At 39.3% G+C, this 24,219-nt stretch overlaps 1 protein-coding gene across 2 annotated transcripts in view; it reads right to left on the bottom strand.

Annotated features, from left to right (window-relative positions):
- Positions 1–18,817, bottom strand: part of FRYL (FRY like transcription coactivator) — a 253,065-nt gene extending 234,248 nt beyond the window's left edge. For both annotated transcript variants that reach the window (XM_043906825.1, XM_043906824.1), the window contains exon 1: positions 18,596–18,817. The gene's annotated coding sequence lies outside the window, so the exon portion shown is untranslated. The remainder of the gene's footprint in view (positions 1–18,595) is intronic.
- Positions 18,818–24,219: the final 5,402 nt, after the last annotated feature.

Genomic DNA, 24,219 nt, shown 5'->3' with positions numbered 1-24,219 from the left:
GAAGTAATGGTTCAAGTGTGAAAACATACACATATGACATGATTTTGAACAACTGACAGATTACGGGAGGAGAGAATCCATTCGCCTTTTTTTTCCCTAGGAATATCATCCTTCTATTGGCATGGGCTCATGATATACATGTAGAGAAAGAAATGTAACCATAAACTCACTACTCCATTCTGCAATTAATATTTGCATGATGATTAAAAGATATATCACCAACATAAACACAAAGGACCAAAGATTTAATTAACACTACAGAATGGAATGTAAAATGTTTACAACCTTTCGGGATAAGAGACAGAGCTGGTGGAAGTTAGGAGATGGAATGGGAAGGGGCAAAAGGAAAAGCGGTGGAAAAGCAGGATTTCAGTTTGATTGCCATTCCCGTAAGACTAGAAACCGCTAAACATATTCCACTTGAATCATTTTTTAAAGTTTTTAAGTGAGATAATTCACATACTATAAAATTCATTAATTTATTCATTTTTCATTAGGACATTTATCTTTTTATTGTTGAGTTGTAAATGCTCTTTATATATCCTAGATACAAATATTTTCTCCCATTTTGTGGGTTGTCTTTTCACTTTCTTGATGGTATCCTTTGAGCCACAGATGTTTTTAATTCTGATGAAGTCCAGTTTACCTATTTTATCTTTTGTTGCTTGTGGCTGTGTCATAAATAAGAAGGCTTTGCCTAACCCAAGGTCACTAAGATTTATCCCAATTTTATTCTAAGAGTGTTTTAACTTTAGCTGTTACATTTAGATCTATGATCCATTTTTAGTTAATTTCTGTCTACAGTGTGAGGAAGGGATTCAAATCCATTTTGCATGGGGATCTCCAATGCCTCAATACAGCTGAATAAGCTCCTCTTTTCCTATTGTACTGTCTTGGTACTTCAGTCAAATAAAAAAATAAAAAAATCAATTGATCATAGGGCTTATTTCTGGACTCTCAATACTATCCATATGTACTGACACTTTTTAAAATTAAGCTAAAGTACACATAATATAAAATTAACCATTTTAAGGGACTTCCCTGGTGGCTCAGATGGTAAAGAATCTGCCTGCAATGCTGGAGACCTGGATTCGATCCCTGGGTTGGGAAGATCCCCTGGAGAATTCCCCGGTGTTCTAGGAGTAACGGCTCTGGGTTGTCATGGTAGAGGCCGGGGTTTGATCCCTGGGTGGGGAATTAATGACCAAGAAAGAAAAAAGGAAGTCAGTTTCAGAGTACTGATTATTGGCTTTCCTTTGTGGCTCAGACAGTACAGAATCTGCCTGCAATGCAGGAGACCTGGGTTCAGTCCCTGAGTTGGGAAGATCCCCTGGAGAAGGAAATGGCAACCCACTCCGTTATTCCTGCCTGGGAATTCCCATGGACAGAGGAATCTGGCAGGCTCAGTCCATGGGGTTGCAAAGAGTCAGACACAACTGAGCAACTAACACTTTCATAATCATTTTAAAGTATACAAGTCAATGGCCTTTACTATATTCAGAGTGTTTCTCAACCAACAACACCTCTTATCTAGTTCCAAAACATTTTCCAATCAGTCATTCCCCATTCCCTTAGCAACCACTAAATTGATTTATGTCTAAGGATTTACCTGCCCCAGATATTTCATATTAACTGACTTATATGATGTCATCATTTGTGTCCAGCTTCATTCTCCAATCACAATGTCTGCGTTCCTGCACTTTGAAACAATTATCAGTACTTCATTTTTATGGCTGAATAATATTCCCGTGTACGTATATGCCACATTTTGGTTATCCATTCATCCATTGATTATAGTTAGGTTGTTTCTACCTTTTAGACCAACTGCTTTGTAAGTACTGCTGTGAACGTTCATGTACAAGTGTTTATTTGAATACCTTTCATCAATTCTTTTGGGTATGTACACAGAAATGGAACATCTGGGTCATATCACAATTTTTGGTTTAACTGTTTGAGGTCAAACTGTTTTCCACAGTAGCTGTACTATCCTAAACTCCTACCAACAATGTACAAGTGTCTCAATTTCTTCACGGTCTCGTCAAAACTTGTTATTTTCTGTTTTCCAACTCATTTTCAAATGTCACACCCAGAACTCAACACAATACTCCAGGTACAGTCTTGACAATACAGAATTAAGTAAGACTAACACCTTTCCTCTTTTGAACCACCTCCCCCAGTAATCCAGATGATGCTCCTATGAAGTTGCTCTTCTAGTCACGTTACATTTTATATCCGTATTGAGTTTATTACAGTAGTTAAAATACCTAAGTTGCTTGTACTCAGCCACATGTCCCTCACCCCTATAATTATGCAGCTATTTTCTGAACTCATATACAGGACTTCACATCAAGACCCATTAAGCTTGCTTCTTAACCTTGACCTACCACTTCAGTCAGAAATATTTTCCCAAAAGTTAACCCTAAAAAATTCATTTAATCCAAAAATTTGATAAACATGGTATAAACATTTTCATTCACATCATTACAAAAATATGGACAGTGACTTTCAGCATGTCAACTAGAAATTTTTCTCCAGCTGTCATCAATTCATTATTAATTTTTAGAGCTGCTACTTAACCAGTCACACTCCCACCCAATTTCAAGGCATTCAGCTCACAGAGAGACATCTCATAAAATGCTTTGGCTAAAATCCAGTTATAGTGGATTCAGTCTCTTGACCCACAGTCTAATAAGCCTATCTAGAAAGTAAGATTAGTCTAACATAACTGTCTTTAGTGAGCCCATGTAACACCATCCTTCAAAAATGTAATCATGGTCAGTGTTTTTAGTACTTATAACACAAGGAACTCAGATAAGATCATACTAGGTTTCCAATCATATTTTGAAATTTAAAAAATAAAATACAATGGAAAAGCAGTATGTATCACTTAGGCAGTATGGATCACTCAAAACAACACAGGGAATAAAAACGTTTCGTGTTACACTCCACATCATCAAGACAAATATGTTGCCAATTTACTGTACTTTACATTTATAAGTTTTTTAAGTTCTACAAGAGTTTCTTCTCAACCATAAAAAGTTCAATAGGAAAAAAATATTTCTCCCATTATGTGTTCACAAAATTAACAAAATAATTAAACAGGTCAATTTTCTAAGTTTTCTGTTTCTAATAACAGATTATCTTATTGAAACCAATTTCCCCAGTTCCTTTAAGAGCATACTCCTATCTCGAAAATCTCTTTTACAAAGCCTTCCGAGATTATTCCAGTCTAATATAGCTGCTACTTTGCCCTTTCATGATACCTACTATTCCTACCACTCACTTGTCACTCAATCATCTGATACTTGGTAGTTACTGCTGTTAACAGTTTGATAATTATTATCTACAATAGGGTCCTGCCGCATTCTTTTCTAACTTCATCACAACCAACATAAAAAAGGTAAGCACTCTGATTCTTTTATTAATTTATATCACATATATTATAAACCTATAAAGAATTAAAATAAAATTATCGGATAAACCTGAAGACATCTTAGGATCCTCTGGTTCTTCCCCTTCTGAAAGGGGAAGACTAGGTACAGAGAAAGAGATGCTGAAGCAGACAAGGATAAGTCCAGCAGGTGGTGTTCACTTAACTTCTAAAATGTATCAGGTAAGCTCTGTATCAGAGTCCTGTTGTCACAGTCAAAAATTTAGTGGTAAGAAACACATGTCTTACAGTTCCAGAAGTCAGAAGTCCAAAACAGGTCTCATGGGGCTAAAATCAAAGTGTCGACAGAGCTGTGTTCCTGTCCAGAAGCTCTCAGGAGGGCCCACTCTCTTGCCTTTCCTGGTTTATGGAAGCTGCCCACTTCCCCTGGCTCACAGCCCTCTTCTGTCTCTGTCAGCAACTCTGTCTCCAAAGTCACATTGCCTGGGTTTCTTCCTTCTCATGATGCCATCTCTCTGGTTCTGACTCCACTGGCTCCTGCTTCTTTTAAAGTCCTGTGATTCGTGCACCCCAATGTTCATCGCAGCACTGTTTATAATAGCCAGGACATGGAAGCAACCTAGATGCCCATCAGCAGACGAATGGATAAGGAAGCTGTGGTGCATATACACCATGGAATATTACTCAGCCATTAAAAAGAATTCATTTGAATCAGTTCTAATGAGATGGATGAAACTGGAGCCCATTACACAGAGTGAAGTAAGCCAGAAAGATAAAGACCATTACAGTATACTAACACATATATATGGGATTTAGAAAGATGGTAATGATAACCCTATATGCAAAACAGAGAGAGAGACACAGAAGTACAGAACAGACTTTTGGACTCTGTGGGAGAAGGCGAGGGTGGGATGTTTCGAGAGAACAGCATCGAAACATGTACATTATCTAGGGTGAAACAGATCACCAGCCCAGGTTGGGTGCATGAGACAAGTGCTTGGGCCTGGTGCACTGGGAAGACCCAGAGGAATCGGGTGGAGAGGGAGGCGGGAGGGGGGATCGGGATGGGGAATACATGTAAATCCATGGCTGATTCATGTCAATGTATGACAAAAACCACTACAATATTATAAGAAATTAGCCTCCAACTAATAAAAATAAATGAAAAAATAATAATGATGATAATAAAGTCCTGTGATTACATTAGGTCCACCTGTTTCTAAAACCCTCACAACTCCATTTGTGCATGTTGGAGAGGGAGAGGGATATGAAAGGAAATGTACAGAAAGTAAGGCTTTTCTTGACCCCTACATCAACCAGATAGCATCACGGACTCAATGGACATGAATCTGAGCAAACTCTGGGAGACACAGGAGGACAGAGGACCTGGCCCATGGGGTCGCAAAGAGTAGGACACGACTGAGCGCCTCACCACCACCACATCAACTAAAATCACAAAATTCTCTCTCCACTCCTTACTTTACACTAGAGATCTCTCTGCATGATTTTGTTTAAAGAGAGGGTTTTTAAACCTCTACAAACCATGCCACATTCCATTTAGGTTTCAGCATATGAGAAGAGGTCATAAGAAACAAGGCTAAAACTATGTGAAAAGGCGACACATTGTATGTGAAAATTGAACAAGTCATGTGTCACTGAATCATCGCGTACCTATTTTAAATGGATTACAGAGTTTAAGGTCATAGATTCTTTCCCAATTTGTACAATTTTAGGCTCTAGGGTTGAACATGTAAATTATTTTTATGACTATTTCAACTATTCAGATAAATTCCCCCAAAGTGTAATATACGGAACTACATATTATCAACAATTTAATATGTCTTGACACATATAAGACATTATTTTTCAGGAAACCATCAGCCATAGGGGAACATATCCTATTTTTTAAAAAAAGGTTACTGGGTTGATATAACTGACGTCCAGGTGTCCCTGCTCATCTAATGATGAATCGTAAGGATGCTCCTCGGGCCTTCCCCGAATACCTGGGTAACAATAATTATCTTTTCACGCACTGAAAAAAGGCTACAGATACATGATGGTGATAGGGAAGTGATATGTGATTGACAGCAGAAACCTTGCTGTTAAATGATTGGCAAATGTCTTGATTGAACTTATACCTCTAGAGTAGCCGTTTTTAATCTTTCCTGGGTCATGTCCTCTGTTTTGAGAATCTGAAGAACCTACGGATTTCTCACTAAAAAAATGCACATGAGCACATATTCAAAATTTTTCATTTAACTTATTTTATTACATTTTAAATCTACTGCCATTACAGACCATATAAAGTCAGTCTTTGGAAAGATATCTGCAGGTCTCAATTTTTGTTTTATGCCAAAATTTGTTACACCCAGAAATAAAATTCAAAGTATGCAGTAAAACAAACCAAACTTCATAATTATTTCAACAAACAGATACCAAAGTAGTGATGGCTGCTGGAGGTACTGCCTCTGACACCAAAGTACAGTTCTATGAGAAAACCCACCTCTTCTACAGAATTCTCCAGGGAGAGCTGGGGAAAACAAAGGTGTAAGAGAGAAAGTTTACGTCCAGACAGTAGAGAGAATACTGACTGAATTTAATGAGTGTTTCCCAAAACAGTAACACTTTATACTTGTACATATTTATAAATACGGGAAGGCATGATTTCAAAACTTGGGAAATAAGATAAATGTAAATATTTGGGGAAAAAAATCACACCAGACCTCACCAGACATACTATTTTCCTGCTACTTAGTCATGCAAAAATGTATTAAGTTCAAAGTGGAGTAAATACAACCCTCAGAGAGATTCTCAAGCCAATTAGATAAAAAGAAAATACTAGAAGATATAATGAGCCACCTTCCCAGATGGCTCGGTGAGTAAAGAATCCACCTGCAGTGCAGGAAATAGAGGATCGCTCCCTGGGTCAGGAAGATCCCCTGGTGAAGGCCATGGCAACGCACTCCAGTATTCTTGCCTGGAGAATCCCATGGACAGAGCAGCCTGGCAGGCTACGGTCCATGGGGTCGCAAAGAGTCACACATAACTGAAGCGACTTAGCACACATGCAGAAGATATATGACACGTGTGATCTTAAATTTGAAATTTAGTAATATTCAGTGTTTGAGATTGACAACAGTACCCTCTCCTGGCCCTGCGTCACGCTGCTTAGGGCATTTACTCTGCTGGATATGACAGATCTGCCTCACTCGACCTCCCACCTGCCTATGGGCAATTAGAAAGGGAGCTTCTTAGTTGTTGGGGAGGCAAGCACAGTTGTGGAAATATGAGACATATCACAGCATCATCCCAGCATCCATCCCCCAGCTTCTTGGGTAAGGAGAAGCAGGACAGCTGGAACACCAGCAGCAGAGGTTTTTGGGTCTGACCTCCTAACCCTGGGTTGCAGCTCGGGGTCTGTCCAGCAGTTTCCAGAATGTCTGGAGGCAAATATTAACCCAGCTGTGGAAGAGGTGGCTCCAGGTATGGATTCCAGCATAGCTCCTGGCATGCCCTCTGAGCTACCCTGGTGGGTTACCTCTGCACTGATCCCCTAAACCCTGCTGTTAGGTACTTTAACAATTCTGTAAGCACCTAATACATTGTATGAAATCTCTTCAGCTTAAAATATCCAGAAAGGCTTCTGTTTGTGATGTTGAGACACACACTTGTTGTTCAGTTGCTCAGTCATGTCTGACTCTTTGCAACCCCACGGGACTGCAGCACGCCAGGCTTCCCTGTCCTTCACCATCTCCGAGAGGTTGCTCAAACTCATGTCCATCAAGTCAGTGATACCATACAACCATCTGGTCCTCTGTCATCCCCTTCTTCCCCAGCTTTCTATCTTTCCCAGCATCAGGGTTTTTTCCAATAAGTCAGTTCTTCGCATCAGGTAGTCAAAGTATTGCAGCTTCAGCTTCAGCATCAGTCCTTCCAATGAATATTCAGAGTTTATTTCTTTTAGGTTTGACCAGTTTGATCTCCTTGCAGCCCAACGGACTCTCAAGAGTCTCCTCCAACACCACAGTTGGAAAGCATCACTTCTTCAGTGCTTAGCCTTCTTTATGGTCCAACTCTCACATCCATATATGACAAACGGTAAAACCACAGCTCTGACTATATGGACCTTTGTCAGCAAAGTAACGTCTCTGCTTTTTAAAATGCTGTCTAGATTTGTCACAGCTTTTCATCCAAGGAGTAAGCATCTTTTAATTTCATGGCTGCAGTCACCGTCCGCAGTGATTTTGGAGCCCAAGTAAATAGTCTGTCACTGTTTCCGTTGTTTCCCCATCTATTTGCCATGAAGTGATGGGACCAGATGCTACGATCTTCAGTTTTTGAATGTTGAGTTTTAAGTCAGCTTTTTCACTTTCCTCTTTCACCTTCGTCAAGAGGCTCTGTAGTTCTTCTTTACTTTCTGCCATAAGGGTGGTGTCATCTGAATATCTGAGGTTATTAATATTTCTCCCAGCAATCTTGATTCCAGTTTGTGCTTCATCCAGCCCAGCATTTCACATGATGTACTCTGCATAGAAGTTAAATAAGCAGGGTAACAATTACTGACTTGGAGTACTCCTTTCCCAATTTGGAACCAGTTCATCGTCCCATGTCCAGTTCTAACTGTTGCTTCTTGACCTGCATATGGTTTCTCAGGACACTGGTAAGGTGGCCTGGTATTCCCATCTCTTTAAGAATTTTCCACAGTTTGCTGTGATCGACACAGTCAAAGGCTTTAGCATAGTCAATGAAGCAGAAGTAGATGTTTTTCTAGAATTCCTGCAGTTGATAGACATCCCCTCTGGGAGAGGCGGCAGTTTCACACCCTGGAGGGATTGTCTGGGTTGTCCTCACCTGTCCACTCTCATTAGATCACAATGTACCGCAGAGTGCATGGCCCAAGCAAGAATACAAATCTCAGTAGAATTATGCTATCATTCACAGATGAGTTTTTAAATATTTTATAAAGAAAGGCAGATTAAACATAGTATTAATACAGCAAAATACAAATAAGCAGTAAGAAGATGGGAGAGCTGACAACTGTTACCAATACCAGTGCTTCATAAAAAACCCAGAAGGTAAAAATGTGATTATCTTGTAAAATGTAAACTATAAAACTTTTAGAAGAAAACACAGGGGAAAAGTCTTTGAGACTTAGGACTAAGTGAAGAGTTCACATATGACACCAAAAGTACAATCATAGAAGAGAAAACAATGATTAAATGCACTACATTAAAATTTAAAACTTTCTTGCCTCTTTAAAAAAAATCCTTGTTAAGAGGATGGTAAGACAATCTGTGGATGGGAAGAAAATCTGTGCCAATCACATACCTAACAAAAGACTTACATCTCGAATATATAAAGAACTCTCAAAACTCAACAGTGAAAAACAAACCACCCAATTTGCTCACTCGGGAAACAATTTGCCCACGAGGGAAAGGCAAACCAAAACTACAATGAGGCATCACTACACAACTATTAGAATGAGCAGACATTTAAAAACAGTGAAAATAACCAAATTCTGGCAAACACATAGAGAAACTGGATCTTTTGTACACTGCTATTGGGAATATACAGCCACTCTGGAAAGTAGTCCGGCTGTTTCTTGTAAAACACTTACAATGCAACCAAGCAATTACACTCTTGGGCACTTACACCAGAGAAATGAAAACTTAGGTTCACACAGAAAACCTGTATACAAATGTGCACAGTAGCTTTATTCGTCACAGCCAGAAGCTAGAAGTAACTCACGCTCTTCAACAGGTGAAGAGTTAAACTGTGTACTGTGACACATCCATACACTGACCCTACTCAGTACTAAAAAGAAATGAAAAAAAAAAAAATAAGTAAAATAAAATAAAAAAGAAGAAAAAAAAAAGAAATGAAATACTGATACATATGACAGCTTGGATGGTTCTCTAGGGCGCTGGGCTGGGTGAAAAAAAAAGTTCATCTCAAAAAGTTACATACAGTACAATTCTATTTTAACATTCTCAAAATGACACAATTCAGAGATGGGAACAAATTACCCTTGCCAATAAATAGGGATGCAGAGGGTTGGAAAAGAGGAGACCTTGAGCTCATGATGGAGCTTCTTGGCAGTGATGGAACAGTATGTACCTTGATTGAGGTGGTGGTTAAATCTAGACATGAAATGTTATCAAAGTGCACAGAATTATACACACATACACATGGATGAGTGCACTGAAAACCGTGAAATCTGAATACAACTACTTAACAGTATTGAACTAGTGTCAGTTTCCTGGTTTAATGTTGTTATAAATAAGTTGTGTTATGTAAGATATTACAACTGAGGGACACTGAATGAAGGTTACACAGGAGTCCTTGTATTATTTTTGCAACTTGATGTGAATTTATAATTACTTCAAAATAAATTTTTTTCAATCATCCTTATTTTTAAAATTACTAATATTTTAGGTAGGATCAAAAATATAGAAATAATATATTTTAAACTGCTCTAAGATTTTTTCATTTTTATCTCATTGTTTTTGGTAATGTCTTACTATGTACATAATATTACAGTATATAGTTTTCAACAGACATACACATACTGGGAATGCAGACACATTTTTTTTATGCTGTTGGAGTAAGACATAAAAGTTTCACAGACTTCAGTGACAGAAGTTAGAATAATCTAAGACTGTCTATTACATCTTTTTAACTTGGGCAAGCATATGTTAGAACAGGAAAAACATGGGTTTGAGAATCAAAAAGAACTCAGTTTGTAACCATATAAACAAGTCACAATCTCATCCTCATTTGTGAAATATAGAAGTTGTATTAGATCATTCCCAAGGACAGTCTAGCTCTAAAAACACTATGACTCCATGAGTTCTACAATAGGAAAAAGTGAAACAACCATAAAGAAATGTATGACTAAAAGTCTAACCAGTATTTATTGAAACTATTACTATGAATTCAGTATTGCCAGGAATATTAAGTAAAGACATAGTCTAAGTCATCATCAACACAAACACAGAAAAGTGCATCTACAAAGATAATTTTAGCTCAAAGGAAACAGATTACCAAAAAATCCTGTTTAAATATATATAGATAACAGGTACATGTGACTATTTTATACATGCAATCTCACAGTTCTTTAAAGCCTCTAATTCCTGCCCATGGAATTATATTAGGTTCTGAATTGCATCAAATAATACACCAATGCATACAGATCTCCTGGGGCACAAGTTTGTAGGAAATAGACTATCAAGACATCCAGAAAAGAATTACTTTCCATCCACTTAATTATTTTCCATCTACTTGAATTAGACTTAATAAGATGGAATTTTAAGACATTCATTATTCAGGGGAAGTTAAACATCTACAAGGTGATTACACCACCCTGTTATCCCACCTTCTGCCATGCAGAAATACCACCTACCTGAAACAGAGGCCAAAACCAGGAAAGAAGTCAACAGTCTTCTAAGCAGTAAAAACACAACAAGGTCCTACCACTAAAGCTCCATGCACAGCACGTTCTTTGGTTTCTCACCCAGAACCTTCTATCATTTTTATCCACCATTCAACAAGTAGCTATGGGTTCTATTTTCCTATTGCATGGAAAATACCAAATTAGAAAGATGAGTTAACTACTGCAGGTGGGTGTAATGAGAGCAAACAAAAAGATACAGTTAACAGTAAAATAATAAGCAAATCTACCCCTCAAACCAGACATGATTTAGGAAGGAATAGTTTCACCAATGAACAAAAATATGGTGATCTGTATATTGCTGACTGAGGAGATTAATGACTGGAGATTCTACAAATACATCATTAAGAGTTCACTGACACCCAAGACATATGAATGGAACCACCAAAGTAGTACTTTTTTTTTTAAACAGTATTATAGACGGCATTATCCATCTTAACTTTTTCTAATGGAGAAGAAAATTGAAAACCACATTTAAATTATCTTCCCAGCATTCTTTAGTACTGAACTAAGTTACATCACATCTAATGTTACCATGAAATAGAGACATACCAAAACAACAAAAGAGGGCAAAACACAACGAGCAATCCTGAGAAGTTGAAATATCATGTTGAAATTCATGAAGGCAACAAGGCATACCTGTGAATGCTTTACAACCTAAAAAACGAAACTGCACTGCAGGAAATGAACAAACTAGTATCCTGTCTTCAATTCCCAGATGGTCTTTAAAAAAAAACCACCACCATCACTTCAACCATGGTTGTCCTAAAATGCAATGTATCTCACAACCGCTGTTACCCAACAGCAAGATTTACTTGGTGAAAACTGTATGTTGACATTTCCTAGAAAGATCAAGAACGCAGTGGCATCAAAGTGTCTTACGTTTGATTAAAAATGGTCATTCAAAATACCCTTTAAAAAAAAATGACCAGAAGTCTGTAAAAGTACAAAGGAGAATGACAGAAAATTTTCAAAAATAAATTACATCCTTTTACTTTAAAAGATAGTACATATAAAGTGCTTATCACATTACTTATTAAGTACTCAATAAATGTGGCTACTACTATTATTAACAAGCTGGAAAATAAGGACTGGGAGCTGATGAAAACATCTGTGATCATAGTGATCAGGCAACCAATAAGTACTTACTAAGTGCGTACAAGGTCTCCAGCAGGGCAATGCAAGTTCATCACAAGCAACTGACACAGCAACTTTATCTCTGATCAAATAAATGACAAGTTGCACAATACCTTCTAAGCCAGTAAGGTAAACATCATACTACATTCTGCAATGACTAGAACTTAACCAAGTACTTTCAACTTCTTTCAAAGCACTATCCTTTATTTAAGTCCAATATGCAGAACTCAAGGAATAAATTATTCACTTGTAGAGAGTCACCAAATAATTAAATGAATATTTTTAAAAAGCATCACCAAAATGAGTGGGTTTTTTTTTTTTTTCCTTTCAAAATGAATCTTGTGACTTTTATAGGGGGAAAGAAACAAAATGCTCTCCAGGTTTAGGTGGAATAAGGATTTAGATAAATTTCCTCTTAAGGAAAATCTTTCTAAACTTGGAGCACCCTCTCTACTCCTAGGATTTATAAATATTACAGGGACAGATTTATATAAGAATACACATTAATTACAATGTTATCTTTCATTTATATTAAATATCAGAACAGCCAATGTATAGAGATGGAATGGAGATTAGCCGTTGCCTGGGGCTGAGGAAGGTCAGGAAGGTGATGAAAGAGTTCTAAAACTGGTTGTGATAGAAGTGCATGACTCCAGAATACACTAAAAACCACTAACTTATACAATCTAAATAGGTGAATTGTACAGTATGTAAATTATATCTCAAGCTGTTATTTTAAATTTTTAACTCTTTTCAAAACTCAACAAATCACACTTGCTGCATTACGAAGTCCATGGGATGTATCCTCCGCCTACCTCTCTCTTACCTAGCTGACTCCAATCACTGACAGTCCTACAAGGCCACTTTCTTAACCAATTCTTTCTCCACAAATACAAAGATCAAGCAATAGAACAGGTTTGCAAGGGAAGGAGGCAGTCCATTTTGTAAAAGCAAGAAATACTTCACACTGTATTTTAATACAAGTGATTTTTCAAAACAATTATTTTCATGCCATACAAAGAAAAAAATACTGATAAAGATATCTATTTATTGTAGCATTATGAGTTTAAGATCATCGCATCTGGTCCCATCACCTCACGGCAAATAGATGGGGAAACAGTGGAAAACGGTGACAGACTTTATTTTGGGGGGGCTCCAAAATCACTGCAGATGATGACTGCAGCTATGAAAGTAAAAGACACTTACTCCTTGGAAGGAAAGTTATGACCAACCTAGACAGCATATTAAAAAGCAGAGACATTACTTTGCCAACAAAGGTCTATCTAGTCAAAGCTATGGTTTTTCCAGTAGTCATGTATGGATATGAGAACTGGACTATAAAGAAAGCTGAGTGCTGAAGATTGATGCTTTTGAACTGTGGTGTTGGAGAGGACTCTTGAGAGTCCCTTGAACTGCAAGGAGATCCAACCATTCCATCCTAAAGGAAATCAGTCTTGAGTATTCATTGGAAGGACTGATGCTGAAGCTGAAACTCCAATACTCTGGCCACCTGATGCAAAGAACTGACTCATTGGAAAAGACCCTGATGCTGGGAAAGATTGAGGGCAGGAGAAGAAGGGGACAAGAGGATGAGATGGTTGGATGGCATCACCAACTCAATGGACCTGAGTCTGAGTAAACTCTGGGAGTTGGTGATGGACAGGGAGGCCTGGCGTGCTGCAGTCCATGGGGTCGCAAAGAGTCGGACACGACTGAGAGACTGAACTGTTGAGTTTTAAAGAATGTGTTACTTACTACTCTATCAGCAAACTAGGAATCACCTACTAGGATAGAGATGTAGTATCATTTTGGGGTCTATGAAATGTATGATCCCTGGAGAGTATAAGGAAAGATACATCAACATTTGCATAATTTCACAAATATTCTGCCTCATGGCAATAACAGTGTTTGAAATTAAAAAAAAAAATTTAGAACTCATATATTTATTTTCACAGGCTCCATGGATTCCCACCCACCTCCTACAGAATACCAGGTCTATCTGCTAGGATACTTTTAAAGAAACTATACAAAATGATAAACACGGCTGAATAACACACCTAAGAATGCACTTTGTGCATGCTATTTTTCATCCACATGTACCACTCTGTCTATTTAAGGATCCTACTCAGAGGAACTCGTGGTGAAGACAAATTTCATCATCCTATCCTCAGTGCCTACATGGTACACAGATTAGGGAGCAGTTCTCAATAAAAACTTGCTGAATAAAAAGAGATTTCTTGCCTGATTAGCCCTACTGGCTGCTTGCAGCTGGGCTTTCTATTTAGGAACTTTTGGAAAACATTTTTCCTTTCTGGGCTGGCTTAAAGAAGCACCCAGAACAACAGAATCTTATCATCCTCTTCATCAGCCTAAGATGTAGCTCCCTTTTTACAATGAGCAACAATAAGGGCAGAGTAAGACCTCTGCATGTGAACCGATCAGGAACAAATACCTTTCTGCATTCCTTCTGGGGCTACTACAAGATGTGCCGGTTGGCAGCCTCAGAGCAATTTTTAAGGCTCTCTAGAGATGAGAAGAATCAAGAAATGAGAAGAAATTGGGCTTATGGTATGTACTCCAAAAACATTTTAGGGTAAAGACACTTAAAATGTTCAGGGACACATATTTTGACCATTTTTTAAATGATTGTGATTCTTATGGTCTATAATCATAGACTTTGTTTTGAACACAAAGATACTGGTGGAAGCCTTGTTTCTTAAGAACAGGTAAAAATAAATATAATTACCGAAGCTGAAGAAATTAATAATAATCATTTCATTATATAAAATAAAAAATAAATAAGTGTATAAAATTGATTACCTTTCTCCATTCCAGTAAACGTAACTCACTAACTAAAATTTTCAAGTAAGACAGCTTAAGGCATTCCTATTTGAAAGTAATAAAAAAAAGAAGGGGAAAAAACTGGAATTAAAAGCCAAACCATGATCAATAGCTATAATGTGATGAAGGCAATTTCATGGGGGATATTTAGTTTCTAAATTACACATTTTTTTCATAACAATATTTTACAATGAGCATGTGAAACTGGTGATAAGGAAAAAACTGGTTTTTCCTTTAAACACACATATACACTTTCCGCAAATAAAACAATATGAAATTTTTTTTTATGGTTTTACAGAAGCTTTGGGGCTAATAAAACTGCTCAAGCACTTTAGACAATAGCTTTAGGACTGGGATGGGAGTGTGGAAGGAAAGTTCCAACTTTTGTTAATGCTTTTTACCAAAGTTCAAAATCTAATGAAGAAATACACATATAAGCAAAGCATGGCTTGAGCTGAAAAGGACTTCACAGGAGCAAGAGAAAAGAGCCATCACTTGGGATTAGAACAAGAGAGCTTGCAGACAAGGTAACATGAGCTGGGTTAGAGGGATGATCCCACTGATGAAGTAACAATAACTGAAATTCAGAGTACATGCTCTGCCCCCCAACCAATATTTTACATATTAAAAATAGTTCAAGTAGTGAACATACACCCCAAACATACTTTATTTTTTATTTTTAAAAAAGATAAGATTTGCTACATAAAACAATGAAAACTTTCCTACATCACCTAAGTTTTTAACAATTCCTTTACCATTTTGGCATGAATCCTGTGTCCCTGTTACTATGCACCTGTTACTGCAATGAGATACACATTATCTTTTACCAATGGATGATAACTTTGCATCTTCCCCATTAATCTCCATAACTTTGAGAGTAATGATTGTCATCCATTTCTACTTTATGTTTCCATAATACTCAAATAAATGGATACTCAACAGATGTTGACAGATTAAACCTAGTTCTAATAATTGGGACAACAATCAATCACCATCACGACAGATGTCTGCGGATCAAATACTATTAACAACTAAGTCACACTTTCGTACACAGAACAAAAAGCAACTAGATTAATATACCTTCCCCTAGACACTAAACCAACTGCTGGTCTTTGGTGTAACTTGTTCAGAAAGGTGTTTTTAAAAAAATAAATAAATAAATAAGCCTCTCAAGCAGCCTTTACAGAATATTATCTTTTTCTGTCACAAAGACCTAAGTCAACAAATCCATTTACTGGGCACTAGAAATGTATTAGGTGACAGAGTGAATCTGCACAGAAATAGAGGACAGTTCTAGTTCCCAGGGATCTCAAGGGACACTTCACAATTCAAGAAAAGCCTTGGCAATGTGTATATTTAAGACAATGTGTGTAAAACAATGTGAAAAGCACACAGGAAAAATATGTTCTCCAGGAAACACAACCTAGATATTTCAAAGGTAATTCTGAGTGCTTTCTTCATATGTAATCTTTTAAAAGTTCCGGAATTCTCTCCTTTATTGTTTAAATAAGCTGGTAAGTGAACAAAAATAGAATTTTGGAAACTTGCTTTAATCTTCTACTTTCTAGTATGAGATGGAAAGGAAGATTATGCTAGCAAGCTTGCCTGACATACTTATCAAAGGAAAGGAGAAGAAAGGGGAGCATTATGTATACAATGCCAGATACCATCAAGATTACTAGGAAAGATCACGTGTTTTTATGTCTACACTTCCAAAATTCTATAGGAAGAGTAAAGCATCTCTCAAACATTATTCTCTGAAAGTGACTTTTAGTTTCCCAAGTATAGTTTCTCTGTTGTTATTGCTGAGCCTGTGAATTTATGTTATAATGCTTCACACCACTCATAAAGTTACTAAACAGTTAATGAACATTTCGGAAAGTTGTTACATTGCTTAAACACACACACACACCAATCACTGGGCCAGAGGTTCCAATAAATTCAGTTTTCTAAAGAAGCAGTTTTACAAAATAACTCAGAATGGAAGACAAGACAGGATGGAATGCTATCTTTGATAATGAGTAGCCAAAAAGAGACTACATAATAACACACCCACCGCAACTTTGTTTATAGGCTTGTAACTTGCACATGCAAGTACTCTACAAAGTATTGCACAAGAAGAAACTGTCAAAAATGAACGCTCATGAAAATATTCCTTTTCTAAATTAGGTTTCTAACAAGGATGTACTATTTCTAAATGTAACTTCTTTAGCAAGTATTGACAGGTATGTGTATTAGTCGCTCAGTCGTGTCCGATTCTTGGCGACCTCATGGACTGGAGCCTATCAGGCTCCTCTATCCGTGGAATTCTCCAGGCAAGAATACTGGAGTGGGTTGCCATTCCCTTCTCCAGGGATTGACAAGTATAGAAGAGCACTAATGCTTAAGATGGAGGGGGAAATTTTTTCTTACGTTTATCAATAGTACAAGCTGCTGTTACTAACTATAATTTCTATGGGTTCAGTAGCAGAAACTAACTTCACGGAAGGTATCTGCTCGGCAAAATAGTTTAACTTCATTTCTATCAAAATTCTATTTTTTCCGCCTAATCCTATAGACCCTAGCAATCTGAAGTTTCTTGTTTTGTTTTGCAATGTCTCTTTTTCCTTCCACAAGAATCTCCGCCAGTCAGTCGAGGTTAACACTTTCCACAGTTCAAAGGTGAAGGCAAATTCTCTCTACAAAGAGCTCTTGCTCCTCATCAGCACCCCTCCCTTTTTTTTTTTTTTTCTTTCAAATTATCTTGACCTAAGAGAGGTTAAAGCTCCCTTACAATGCAAATCCACAAAAGAAACTATTTTAGGTGCCAGGAATGAAACTGGGATGGGAGGAAAAGTCCGACAGTGATCAAGAACCACTTCGTCCTAGAAGTGAGCCTTTCCAAAACGCAGGAAACGATGTTTTGCCCAAAGAACCTGCCGCCCGGAAGCCATAACTTCCATCAATAGGCAAAGAAAAGTTACAAAGAAGAGCTCAGCACCCAAGCAGCCTGCGCCGGTGTGGAGACCGGAGAGCTGCAAAGATGCTCCCTGGCCCCGACGGGCGGCGGCTGCGGGGTCGGTGAGGCAGACTCCGGCTCAAGCAGTCACCGACTCTGGGGGTGCGCCGCCGGCCCGGAGCAGCGCGGGCACGACGCCCGCATCCGCACCCCTCCCCACGACCGCGAGCAGTGGGCGGAGAGACCAGAGCAAAGGAAAAGCAGGACAATGCTGGGCCCGGCTGGCGACTCTGCACTCTCCTCGGTCCCCAGCGCCCCTTCGCGCCCGGGGTCGCCAGCTGCCGCGCTAAGTTTGCTTCCCAGCCCTGCCTTCATGGCCAGGGCGGCAGAGCGGTGGCCGCCGACCTCCCTCCGCCTCGCCGCCTTCCTCCCCGCGGGGCGGCTCCCGCGAGTCCGCGAGGGCGCGGCGCGAGCGAGCAGAATTGGGCGCGCGAGGGGAAGGGGGCGCGCAAGGAACCAGCGCGCGCACCGGCAGCCGGGCGCGCGGGGGAGCCAAGCGCGCGGCGCTCCCCGAGGACCAGCTGCCGCTCCGGCGAGTTTTCGGTTGAGACGGGGGCTGCGGCGCGGCTTACTGTCCGTTACGGGTCTTGGCCCGGGCGGCGCAGCTTCCAGCCATCCTGGCCCGCCTCCCGTCTCGGCCCCCATCAGAAAGCAGGCGAGGGCCAACGACCTCGTCTCCCGCCGGGGTTGTGGCCGCCGGCCGGCGGGCATCCAGGCGCCCGCCTCTGGAGCTGGAAGAGAAAGTGAAATGAAGCGCCTTTCCCCAGGCAACACCTACCCGTCCCCAGTCCAAGTGCAGCTGCCTCGCTCCTCAGGCGCCGCCGGTCCCCGCCCTCGGGCCCCGGGCTCCGTTCTCTTGACAATGGCGCGTCCCCTTTAAGGAATAATCCGATCGGAACCGATCAGTGGTTAAACCTCCCTCCGACTCCAGATTTTAACCGGATTTCTCTCTCTCTCTCCCCAAGAGCCCGACGGGCGCCCGGCGGTGCTGCGAGCTCTTCCCACCTCTTCCCCGCCCCGCCCACTCCCTGGTCTTCCTGATTGGCGAGAAACACTACAACAGGAACAGCAGTTCTCACACCCCACTGGCCAGTGCAGCCGCCGCTCAGAGTTACCCCCGCCTTCACCCCGCCCCTTTTCCTGGGTTGGTCCTACCTCCAATCATTCTCTGTCTTCTATTCTGTCGTTGCTTTGGAGAACTGGCAGTCAAGGCTTACCCTCCCGCCTCCGGAAAGCGAACTTTATTTTTATTGGTAAAAGGACATCTTCCTGTGCAGCTGATTGGACAAGGAAGGAGTTAGTCTGCACGCCCCTTACCTATTATTGCTCTCTCTCCACGGGTTTGAGAAACACGACCGCAAAGTCCTCCTCCCCACTTTGCCTAGTTCAAAGCGCCTTTCCCATTAAATGTTGGTAAGGGTCGTAGACAAACTCGTAATCTGTATTGGGGAAAGATGGGAAGGGAGAGAAGAAAATTTCAAAATCTCCTGATGATTAATATATCAGGGAACTGGAGCTGGGATCCAGCGGAATCTCATTCTTCGGTCTCCTGAATGGAGTGGTTAGAATGAGGAAGAATACCTGCACTTCTAGTACTCACTCTTGAGATGTAACCAACAAGTTTTAACTCACTGTCCACTCTACTCCTACTGTTGATCGCACTGGCATTTTGCTACCCCAAAGAGCTTTAATAAAGGTATCTGAAAACCTAGAGGTGCCCTTGTTTGTTCCACAATCGTTCGTTTAAATCGCTTCTATTTAAAGCTCCGTTTAATTCATGTCCTCTGTTGTTATCTCGGGTTTTTCACGAGACCTAAGTTACTCTTCTGAAAAGATTGAATAGATGCCCAGCCACCGTGCCATCCTCCAAACTTGAAGAAGTCCTTACCTCTTGCTAGAACTGTGTAGGGGGAGCCTGAGTTGAGCCCAGTTGGGCACCAGAAGGTTATTCCTTGAGAGAATTGGGGGAGTCTGGCACCAGAAGCTTAACCCTGCAGCAAAACCTCACGCATGGAAAGAGGAGGAATTCTTCGGCAGCCTGGTAAGGTCTGTATTAGGAGCTCCCCAGTTTCCCATGGGAACTGTAAGAACCGGAAGGGTTGTACCTACTAAGATTCGGTACTCAAGTGCTTTGGTACCTATCTATGAATGTTAGGGGGAAATAGTTAAATGTCTGCCTCCCTTTGCCAATGAACTTAGAGAGACTTTGGACCTCAGGATGTTTAGTGTATTTGCAGTGAGAGCCCAGCGGAAACAAGCGGTGCCAAGAAAGTGGCAGCGCTTGGCAGTACCCCAGAAGGGATTTAGGACCAGAAAGAGGGAGATAAACAGCAGTAGTAGATATGAATTTTCGGAGAGTTCAGGGGGGAAATCTCCTGGAAATACCCTAAATATGGAAGAATGAGAAAAGGGAAACGTTGTGGGTGGTTTAGGTGTTTCTATTAGGGGCAAGAGACAAGGAAATAACCTGGATTATATTTATATGGCCTTCACAGGTATTTTTTAAAAATCAAGATCCAGGTTAAGTTTTCAAGTTCTTTGTAAATCTCTTGCTTTATGAGGCCAAGAATATTTTGTTACAATAGCACATTGGGCTCATAACTCCAGAAAGCAGTCTACAGTAACCTCTGGGTTCTTTTCCTTACACCTAACCAACCATGTTGAGATCATCACCTAACAAATGTAATTTATATTGTTTTTTCTCTATTTCACACTTGCCCACAATTTATTTATTACTTTTTTAGCCTATACACCCAGACTACTGGTAATAATACTGCTATTGGTATTTCACACTGAGGAAGAATTTAGAAAATCTACAAGCCTGCATATGCAGGTCATTCTTAAGAATGTTCTGTGTTATTGAACACAGCTCCAAGTCTAACCCCGGAGAAACTGACAATTTGCCCTTTTCCCTTCAGAGAGACTTTATATTTCCTACATTTGTTTCCCATCTCTAAGCCAGATCCCCATTCTTCAAAAAGAAATATTCTGGACTTCCCTGGTGGTCCAGTGGTTAAGATTCCACCTGTCAATGCAGGGGACACAGATTCTGTCTTTGGTCTGGGGAAATTCCACAGCCGAGGAGCAACAAAGTCCTTCTGCCACAACTATTGAGCCCACAGTGCTGCAGCTACTGAAGCCTGCGCGCCTAGAGCCTGTACTCGGCAACAAAGGAAGCCGTCGCAATGAGAAGCCCCCACACCACAACTGGCAAGTAGCCCCCTATTGCAGCAACTAGAGAAAGCCCGTGTGCAGCAACGAAGGCCCACCACAGCCATAAAAAATATTCCCCCAATTTATGCCAGTATGACCAAAGCTTTTCAGCATCCTTGTATATAGATCTTTGTCAAAAACTTTCATAGGGATCTCCTGGTGACTCAGTCAGTAAAGAGACTTCCCGCAATGTGGGAGACCAGGGTTCAGTCCCTGGGTCAGGAAGATCCCCTGGAGAAGGAAATGGCAACCCATTCCAGTATTCTTGCCTCGAGAACTCCATGGACAAAAGAGCCTGGTGGGCTACAGTCCATGGTGTGACAAAGAGTCAGACGTGGTGAAGTTTCGGAAAGGTGAAATTTCACACATTACGATCTCTTATTCTCCCTTTGTTTATATATAAAGGTAAGCCATATCAAAGAACTAACAGTTAAGCCAGTAATTTAGTTTCCTCAGAAAAATTATGTTACCATGTGTATTGCAAATTCTTTTCAGTTCACCAACATTCATATAGGAATTATTATGTGTTCAGTAAACAATAGGGGGAATTGATGAATGTATCTCCATTCTCCAAAGAGTATAATGAATTTCCAAACTCTATCTGTAAGTGGCACAATTTTATCCCTCACCCAGCATGTAGGTGGATACCATCTATTAATCAGTGATTTTCCATTCTAAAATTAAGAAAAAACCCAGTCACTAAAAGCTGTCCACCAAAATCTCTTTCCCCAGCCCTTTATTAGTATTAACAAGAATAAGACAAATTAAAACAAAATCTGTTCATAGTAATTTGTTTTATAAAGAAACTTCAAAAAATATTTCCTGGATCTCTATAGAGGAGGAAGTCCTATACATTCTATACTTCAATGTCTTCTTTTATAAAATGAGAACTAATATTCATTTAGAAGATCACTGAAAGATCTTCAGTTATCAGTAAAAGATTCAATTATGTTCAGTACTTGCTGTTCAGTATGGTACTGAGGCAGGAAAAAAAATGATACTAATATATTTTCTAAAAGACTTCCAGTACTCTCCTACTTAAAACCCTTTAAAGATTCTCCAAGCACATATTGAATACAGTCAAAGCATCTCACCAAAACATACAAGTCTCTTATAATCTGACTGCAGACTACCTCTCAGGTTTCTTCTCTGGCTACTCCTTCATTTGACACTTGAAATGGCTGCTCTTTAGATATCAATGATCATGATTTTTCAAGCCTCAGTGCTTTGTGGCATGAGGTTTCCTTTGTGTGGAATAGCCTTCCCGTCCATGCTTACCTGGCAGACTCTTGCATCTGTCCATCAAAACCTAAAAGAAGCCTTACCTGTTTCATGAAGCCGCCTCTGATTTTACCCGCTCCCTGATTTAATTATTTTTATACCATATATATATATATACATATATATATATATATATATATAATTTTGATTATAGGTATCACACTAAAGGGGCTTCCCTGGTAGCTCAGCTGGTAAAGAATTCATCTTCAATGTGGAAGCTGCTGCTGCTGCTAAGTCACTTCAGTCGTGTCCAACTCTGTGTGACCCCATAGATGGCAGCCTTCCAGGCTCCTCCGTCCCTGTGATTCTCCAGGCAAGAACACTGGAGTAGGTTGCCTTTGCCTTCTCCAGCAATATGGAAGACCCCAGTTCAATTCCTGAGTCAGGAAGATCCCTTGGAGAAGGGATAGGCTACCCACTCCAGTATTCTTGCCTGGAGAGTTCCAAGGACAGAGGAGCCTGGCGGGTTGCAGTCCATGGGGTCACAAAGAGTCAAAGGCGGCTGAGTGACTAGGCACAGCACAGCACATCACACTAAAGACAGAATTTAAAATGTTTCTATTTCTGCCTCTTGCACTGATCTGGTTTGTTTTCAACAAGCAAAGGCCATACATACACACCTTTGCATCAGCATCATTTAGAATGATGCCCCACATAACTGAAGGCTTTTAATAAATGCATGTCAAATTGAATGAACAAGGCTGAGACAAAAAGGTTAACCTACAATGCAAAAATCTAATTAACCAGAGCACTATTTTAGGAGTATTTTAATTATTTAATATTTTATTATAAATCTATCTTATCATAGATTTATGTATATCTTATTTATTTTTGCAGTTAGTCTAGATCACAGGTTCCCAGACTTTTTTATTTCATGACCAATAAAATTTGCAAGGAATTTTTGAGAACTGATATAGGTTTAACAACTTTTTTATTTCAGAAAGTAGTGGTATAAAAATAAATATAAAAAAATCATCTTCCTATTCTCCCCATTATTTCATAAAATAAGAATATTTTAAAAACCAAAATTGGGACGGTTACTTCATAAAACAAGAAAATCTGAAAACCAAAAATTGATTAGAGAGAGTTATAACTTCAGAATGAAAATTCTTTGAATAAATTTGACATTATAAAGAACTTGTACAAACTTCCAATTGAGTCTAAAAAACTCATTGCATTTCACAGTACTTGATCCAATGCTCCTTTTCATCCATTTTAAAAGATGGCTTTAAAAAAAAAAAAAAAAAAAAGATGGCTTAGAAATTAAAATATTCCTAAGATTTTCTTTTCCCTCCATTACGTTTATGGGGAAGAGGAAAAACTATTTGACTTTTTGTTAATTTTCACTCTACCCATGAATAAATATTAGAGCATCATAACTAATAGACTTGCTAGCTTCCTGTGAGAATTTTTGTACAGAAACTCTTATTGTTTATGGGAGGCCCTTGCAAAATGCTTCCTGAATTCTTTTTTGCATCTGCCAGATCTTACGGAGTTTCCCTCCTTTCATTTTGGAAACTTACCACTCTTTGAAAACCATTGTTCAGTCTTTAGAATGCTGCCCCTTTCTGTCAAAGTGTCAAACAATAAAAATTCAAGTGCTCTTTTATAAAAAATTTTACCCATATAATACACATATTTTCTGAGTTTCCAAAAATGTAGGTTAAGTGTCCAATAACTGTCAATGAATATCATAGTATCTATCCTGTATCACAATTATTATGATGATGATATAAGCCATATTAAAGCACATGGAGAAATGTTTGTTAGAGTAATTCAAACATATATATCTAAATATATTTATTTATTTATATATAAAAGTGCTCTTTAAAATTGTGCAACCCAGTTGGATATAAATTATTTATGATAGGATAGCTCATAATGGCTAAGCATCTTGTAGAAGAAATC

Source organism: Cervus elaphus, chromosome 6, assembly GCF_910594005.1.
Source record: "Cervus elaphus chromosome 6, mCerEla1.1, whole genome shotgun sequence".
Lineage (NCBI taxonomy): Eukaryota > Metazoa > Chordata > Mammalia > Artiodactyla > Cervidae > Cervus > Cervus elaphus.
The sequence above is the reverse complement of the archived record's forward strand: the minus strand, read 5'-3'. Positions and strand labels throughout refer to the sequence as shown.